The sequence below is a fragment of the Panthera tigris genome, chromosome D4 (genome assembly GCF_018350195.1).
Source record: "Panthera tigris isolate Pti1 chromosome D4, P.tigris_Pti1_mat1.1, whole genome shotgun sequence".
Classification (NCBI taxonomy): domain Eukaryota; kingdom Metazoa; phylum Chordata; class Mammalia; order Carnivora; family Felidae; genus Panthera; species Panthera tigris.
In genome coordinates, this window is record NC_056672.1 from 57,423,213 (window position 1) to 57,431,477 (window position 8,265).

The window sequence follows — 8,265 nt, forward strand, 5'->3', positions numbered from 1 at the left end:
ACTTTTTTTTTTTTTTTTTTTTATTGTTCCACAGGTTCCCTGGGATCTTTTCAGGTTTTTTTCCCCCTCACTATTGTTTAGACTAATGTTTACTCATCTTTATGTTCACAGACTCTTCCCTTTGTCATCTCCATACTGCTTTGGGATACATCCAGTGAGTTTTTAACTTCTGGGCTTTCTTATTTTCCAGTTCTAGCATTTCCATTTTGTTATTCACTATATTTTCTATTTCCTTACTGAATCTTCCAAGTTTTCCATTTGTTCCAAGGATGTTTACAATTGTTAGGGCATTTTTATAATGGTTGCTTTAAAGTCTTTGTGACGTGAGTCCAATATCTAAGTCATCTTAATATTGACACATGTTGACTGTCTTTATTTGTGAGTTGAGATTTTCCTTAGTTACTCGTATGCCAAGTAATTATTCATCTGCCAAGTTTAAGAATGTATCTTAAACATTTTGAGTGTTAAGCTAGGAGACTCTGGCTCTTGTTTAAATCATATGAAGAATGTTATTTTTTATTAGTATGCAATTGACCTAATTAGATTCAGGCTGTAAGTTCCAAACCAGTCTTGTGGACTGTGGTTAGAATTTCATTTTAATTTTCACACTTTGCAATGGTGTTCAGATCTAGTCCACGTGTGTGCTACCCAGTGGACAGTCTGGGACTTGGATGGTGGAAAGTATAGTTCTCAAAGTCTTACATGCTGATTAAGACCAGACCTGGGGCACCTGGGTGGCTCAGTCGGTTAAGCAGCCGACTTCGGCTCAGGTCATGATCTCACAGTCCGTGAGTTCGAGCCCCGCGTCGGGCTCTGTGCTGACCGCTCAGAGCCTGGAGCCTATTTCAGATTCTGTGTCTCCCTCTCTCTCTGCCCCTCCCCTGTTCATGCTCTGTCTCTCTCTGTCTCAAAAATAAATAAATGTTAAAAAAAATTAAAAAAAAAAAAAAGACCAGACCTAAGTACAGGTCAGGGCTGAGCCCAGGAGTTTGTGAGCAATTTAATAGGGCTACTTCTCCAAGGTGCTCCTTCTCTATGATCTCCCTTGTACTATTCAGGTCCCTGGGGTTCTTCTTTTTGGTTCTCCACCAGGAAGCTAGAGCTTTGCTTAGCTTACTCTGCCTGCCGTGCGCTTTCATAACTGCATCCGTGTCTGAGACCAAGTGGCAGGAGAACCAGAGGATAAAAAATGGTGAATTCATTGCCAGTTCAGTACTTCATATTTTGGTCTTCTTCCCCAACTTGTCTGCCACTATTTACTTTTCAGAGTCCTCAAATAGCGTCTGCTCCATGCATTCTGGCTAGGTTTTACAGCGGCATTCAGTGGGAGAGACAGGAGGAATGTGCTTACTCCATCTGACTCCCACTCATGGTTTTCTCAACTATATTCATGAATGACTTTGCCTGTCATTTTCCTTTCTCTACTGGGTTTTGTATCAAGATTATGCTTACCATAAAATGAGTTGGAGTATATCCTCCTCTTTAAAATTCTCTGGGAGAATCTACGAAGACAAGAAATTTCACTAATGAAGGCAAATGGAATTTGTGGGAAGCTTTCTGATTTATTGTTTTTACTAGTTATAGGAATATCCAATTCTATTTCTCCTTGTGTTATTTTTAAGTTATATTTTCTAGGAATTTTTCATTTACTTTTTCAGTGTTATTAACATACAGTTGTTTGTATATCCTCTTTTGATGTTTATAATGTGTTTAAATTTTAATGACTCCATTTTTATTTCAGATTTTTTTTTTTTAAACTTTAGGTTATTCTTTTTTTTTTTTTTAATTTTTTTAACGTTTATTTATTTTTGAGACAGAGAGAGACAGAGCATGAATGGGGGAGGGTCAGAGAGAGAGGGAGACACAGAATCCGAAACAGGCTCCAGGCTCTGAGCCGTCAGCACAGAGCCCGACGCGGGGCTTGAACCCACGGACCGCGAGATCATGACTTGAGCTGAAGTTGGCCGCTTAACTGACTGAGCCACCCAGGCGCCCCCTATTTCAGATTTTGAATTTTAAAAAAGTACCATTCTTACATAGGTGTCTTTACAACTTTGGATAGGCAATGGTTTCTTAGATATTACTCCAAAAACACAAATAACCATCATCAAATTTAAAACCTATTGTGCCTCGGGGTGTGTGGGTGGCTTGGTGGGTTCGGTGTCTAACTCTTGGTTTCGGCTTGAGTCATGGTCCTGGGTTTGAGCATGGGGCCTGCTTGGGATTCTCTCTCCCTCTCAGCTCCTCCCTTACTTGCTTGCACACATGCTCATGAGCCACATGTTGGGCTCCAAGCTGACAGCATGGAGCCTGCTTGGAATTCTCTCTCCGTCCCTACTCCATTCACAATTGCTCTCTCTCTCTCTCTCTCTCTCTCTAAAAATAAATAAATAGGGGCACCCGGGTGGCTCAGTTGGTTAAGCATCTGACTTTGGCTCAGGTCATGATCTCATGGTTCCTGGGTTTCAGCCCTGTGTCAGGCTCTGTGCTGACAGCTTGGAGCCTGGAGCCTGCTTCCGATTCTGTGTCTCCCTCTCTCTCTGCCCTTCCCCTGCTCATGATCTGTCTCTCAAAAATAAATAAACAGTAAAAAAGATTAAACATAAATAAACAAAAAAAACATGAGATGTTACTTCACATCCACTAGGATCACTGTAATAATAAAAAAATAAGTATTGATGACTCTGTGAAGAAAATGGAACTCTCATACGATGTTACTGAGAATGTAAAATGGTGTAACCACTTTGAAAAACAGTATGGCAATTTTCAAATGATTAAACATGGAGTTACCATATGACCAGTAATGTATGTACTGGGTATAAATAGTAATTTCACTTTTAGGTATATATACTTAAGGAAAATGAAAACATGTATGCACACAAAAACTTGTACATGAATGTTCATACTTAATAGTCAAAAAGTGGAAACAACCCAAATCAGCTGATAAATGGATAAATGAGATATATCCATACGGTGAAATATTATTCAACCATAAAAAGAAACAAAGTACTGATATATACCATAGCATGATGACCATTGTAACTATTATGTGAAGTGAAAGAAGCTAGTCACAAAGAACCATACATTGCATAATTCCAGTTTCATGAAATGTCCATAACAGGCAAACCTATAGAGACAGAAAGTAGAAAATTGGTTGCCTAGAGCTAGGGAATTTGAGAGGATGGAGTGTAAAATTTCTTTGGGAGTAATGAAAATGTTTTAAAATTGACAGTGGTGATGGACGCACAACTCTGTGAATATGCTAAATGCCATTGAATTGTACACTTCACATGGGAGACTTGCACGGGATGTGAATTGTATCTCAGTAAAGTTGTAAAAAGATACCATGCCTCGGTCTCGGTCATTCTTTCTTGGATTATTCACTCTGGAGAATGCCAGCTTCTGTGTCGTAACATTTTGAGGAGGCCCATATGGCAAGGAACTGAAGCCTCCTGCCAATAGCCTTGTAAGTGACTTTGGAAGTGGTTAACTTGTCCCCATCAAGATTTGAATGACTGTAGCCACTGCCGATAGATTGCTACCTCATGGGATCTGGAGTCAGGACCACCCAGTTAAGCCCTCTCAGATTTCTGACCCTCAGAAACTGTGAAATAATAAATGTTTGTTACCTAAAGGTGCTAAGTTTTAAGATAATTTATTAATAAGCAATAAATATACAAGCCCATCTAGCTCTTTAAGACAGGAATTTCTAATAAAATTTCACTTTTTATATTTAATAATTATGACATTTTCTGGTATATTTTGCTGCTTTGATTGAATGTATACTACTAATTATGTCAATCCAAAACAAAATTTTCACAGAGCCTTATGGTTATGGGATATTTTTAAAAAGTCAGTTATAGGGGCGCCTGGGTGGCCCAGTCAGTTAAGCATCTGGCTCTTGATTTTGGCCCAGGTCATGATCTCGTAGTTTGCCAGATGGAGTCCTGCATCAGGCTCCATGCTAATAGCCCAGAGCCTGCTTGGGATTCTCTCTCCCTCTCTCTCTGCCCCTCCCACACTTGCTTCCTCGTACGTGCCCTCTCTCTCAAAAATAAACATTAAAAAGTCAATTATATTTGTATTACATATTTTTGTTACAAAGAAGTATGATAAATTGATCGATAAGTCTTTCAAGCACAAAAACATTCTAACGGGGTAGAATTTAGGGGCAAGTGTTGGAATGGTAGTATGTGTTCAGGGAGCAAAAGTAAGAATCTGAAATTTCTTAGTGTTAATGAAAAGTTTTGCGATGTATTTTTTTAATGGATGGTAGCATCAAATCATGATAGATACCACTGGATACATTTAAAAGAGAAATACAACAATTTCGTTGGAAAGGATCAATATTTGTATTAGAAGTTACATCCTGGGGCGCCTGGGTGGCTCAGTCGGTTAAGCGTCCGACTTCAGCTCAGGTCACGATCTCGTGGTCAGCAAGTTCGAGCCCCGCGTCGGGCTCTGGGCTGACGGCTCAGAGCCTGGAGCCTGCTTCCGATTCTGTCTCCCTCTCTCTATGCCCCTCCCCCGTTCATGCTCTGTCTCTCTCTGTCTCAAAAATAAATAAACATTAAAAAAAATTTTTTTTAAAAAGAAATTAAATCCTTGCCACTAATTATGAAAAAATTTAGATGTCAATTTAAAAATGCACAAGAGGCCTGTAGATTTTTATTGTTTATTTTGAGAGAGAGAGAGAGAGAGAGAGAGAGAGAGAGAGAGAGAGAGCATGAGCAGGGAAGAGGCAGAGAGAGAGGGTGAGAGAATCCCAAGCATCCACACTCAGCATGGCACCTGACTCGGGGCTCCATCTCACGAACCATGAGATCACAACCTGAGCAGAAGTCAAGTTGGTCACTTAACCAACTGAGCCATCTAGGCACCCCAAGGCCTGTAGATTTATTTTTTTAATTGTTTAAGGGAGGTTTTGTTCTGTTTTGTTTTGTTTGGACATGCTTGGAGTTCGTGGTGCTTCTTGAAACTGTAGCTTGATTTGGGAAATTTGAGTTTGGGAAATTCTCAGCCATTTTATCTTCTAACACTGCTCCAATCTCTCTCCTGTCCTTCTAGCTACAATTATGTCTATAAAACCTATTCCTCATATCCCATATGTTTTTTATGTTCTTTTCTGTGTTCTTCATCCTTTTGACTCCATTTCAGCCTGGATACTTTTCTGCTCTATCTTCTGGCTCACTAATTCTCTTTTCAGTCATGTCTAATCCATTATTAAATTTATCCATTGACTTGTTAGTAACAGATACTATAAATTTTGGTTCTCAAATGTTTAAACTGCTGAAATTCTCTATTTTATTTTAATTCCCCTAAGTCCTTAATCATCGCTATTTTAAAACGTAGGTCTGATAACTCCATTATCTGAATCCTCTGGGATTTCTATTCTAGGTCTGTCTCTGAAAACGTCTCTGAGCATGTTTTGTCTTTTCATGCTTAGCTATTTTTGGATGAATGTTTTTCTATTAGAATTTACTTTTGCTTTTGGCAGGCAGCTCTAGGCTAAAGGCACTAGAAAGCCCAGTCAAGGATTTGTAAGATTCAAAGCTGGGCTTTAGAAGAGCTTCACCTTGATTCCTACTGTACAGTCATAGCCCTCCTGGACCCCACATAAAAACCTGGTACAGTTTTCAGGGTTCTTCCTTTTTGGTAAGCCCTCAACTATTTTCTCCTCCCAGCCTTGTTTACTGAGAGCTCTACTTGGCTTCTCAGCTTCTGCTTTTAGAACTAACAATCTCCTTGAGAGGAAAAGTGGCTCCAAATGTTAGACTCACTTTTCTTGGCTTACCCCCTTCTCCTAGGACTTGGGTCCGCAACTCCTCACTGCTTTGGCAGTCAGTCCTCTGATGCCTTCAGAGAGATTTTGAAAAAACTGCTTCCCCAGCTTTTCTGGTTATTCTCAGCAGGAGAGTTGGCCCTAAGCAACTCTGCCCACCATTGCTAGAATTAAAGCCTCCTCTCCTGAATGTTAGACTGATTTCCAATATCCTGTTGAATGCCTCCTGAATACGTTACTGGTGCCCTGTGCTCAGTAAGAATCCACACTGAACTCTTCATTTGTCTCATCTCCTGCCTCATGGCACTCAACTGGCTTTTCCTGTCGTGGCTATTTCTGTTCATGGTTTTCTAAGCTATAAATATTGTCTGTGGATCTCCTCCCTGCCTCCTAAATGTGATCAGTTACCAAGTTATGTGTACATTACCTCCATTATTTTTCTTCCATCAGAGCCTGCTGCTCAGTTCCCTGGAATATCATCCTCGGTCCCCCTCGTCTCCCTCCTGAACCACTGTAGGTTCAGTGCAGCACCTTTCCTAACTGTCGTCTCTGCTCTCAGAACCCTCTATGTTTATATTGCCTGAGATGCCAGATTTCAGAACAGGGTTCTAAGTTGTTGCCTGCTTAAAGTCCTTCAAAGTCTCCTCTCAGCCCCTGCAATTCAGGAATAATCCTCACCTGGGCACTCAAGCCCTCCCTGATTTGACTCTAATACACTTGTCTTCAGCCGTATCCATCTACTTTCAAGAGTGAAGGCTGTCTCCCTCAGCTACTACTGTTGTGAGCATCCAACAGTTGTCTTCCTTGGCCCCCCTCATGGCTATCCTTTCCCATTATCCTCCACCCAGGGGCAGCAGAGATGGTTTCAAGGAAAAGACGAATGTGAAACTCCTTATGTTGTTGATAGTTTATGCTAGGGATGAGCATTAAACAAAAAGAGGGAGGAGAAAACTGAATGAATTGCAGGCCTAAGATTTTAAGTTTCTTAAATGCTTTTCTTCAAAACTTGCTTACATTTCCTACTAAAAATAACGTTAAAAATACATGCTTTAAGCAAATAATTACCTCCTTTTGTCATTAAAAAATTTTTTTAAATGTTTATTTATTTTTGAGAGAAAGAATGACAGAGCACAAGTGGGGCGGGGGGGGGGGGGGCGGTGGGCAGAGAGAGAGGGAGACACAGAATCCGAAGCAGGCTCCAGGCTCTGAGCTGTCAGCACAGAGCCGGACGCGGGGCTTGAACTTAAGAACTGTGAGATCATGACCTGAGCCAAAGTCGGACGCTCAACCAACTGAGCCACCGGGCACCCCATGTCATTAAAGATACATATAGTTTTCAAGAAACCACTTTCCTGTCCTTTGCTGACCATCTCAGGAGACATTTTTGACCTCTGGTTGGTTGGGTTTTGCTTTTTTCTTTTTTGGGGGGGATGGTGGGGGGTTAAATGTAATCACCCATTATCATTTTTATGGTGTAGACAAAATCCCCTGATGTTAAATACTAAAAGAATTTTTAAAAAAATTTTTTTAACGTTTATTTATTATTGAGAGACAGAGCGTGAGCAGGGGAGGGACAGAGAGAGAGGGAGACAGAATCCGAGGCAGCCTCCAGGCTCCGAGCTGTCTGCACAGAGCCCGACTTGGGGCTCGAGCTCACAAACGGAGAGATCAAGACCAGGGCTGAGGTCGCACGCTTAGCTGACTGAGCCACACAGGCGCCCCTATACTGAAGGAATTTTAAAGAAAACTGCTGTCCTTAGCTGACAGAGGTATGTACATACAAGAGGTGGTACCAATTCTGAGGTGCCCAGAAGACCTGGGTTTCCTCTTGAGCACTCCCTGGGTGATTAATCCCTTCCCACACAGGGGCCTGTTTCCCTATGAAATTCCTAGGTGATCCCTAAGGAGTTTTTCAGTTCTAGAAATGTATGTGTAGCCCTGGTAAGACACACTCGCTGCAAAAAGGCTTTATGAAAGGAGAGATCTTCGCCTTTTTATAAAAATACTGTGGGGTAGAAAAATCGGAATGAATTAAGTTTATTTATTTAAGTAATCTCTACACCCACGGTGGGGCTCGAACTCACCACCCTGAGACCAAGAGTCACATGCTCCACGGACTGAGCCAGCCAGGCGGCCCTGAATGAATTACGTTTCAGTCAGGCTTCTCCACAGGTGAAAATAATCCAGGCTGGGTGAATGAATGAACAAATACAAAATTTTTAATAAAGCCAGTAAACAGCTCTGAAAGGATTCAGTCTTCCCAAGGAGCCTGGGAGGGAGGCAGTGCCAGATTCTCCATCCCATTTTCCAAACGAGGAAACCTGGGTTCAGAAAGCGTAAGCAGCTTGCCTCTTCCGTAATCCACCGATCGTTGTCGCCCTCACTTCACCTCACCTCCGCCTTCAGCACTAGAGTCCCTCCGAGATGGTAGTCCAGGGTCAGAGCAGCCCCAAAGGCCAGGTGGGTAAGGCTGCTTCAAGTCA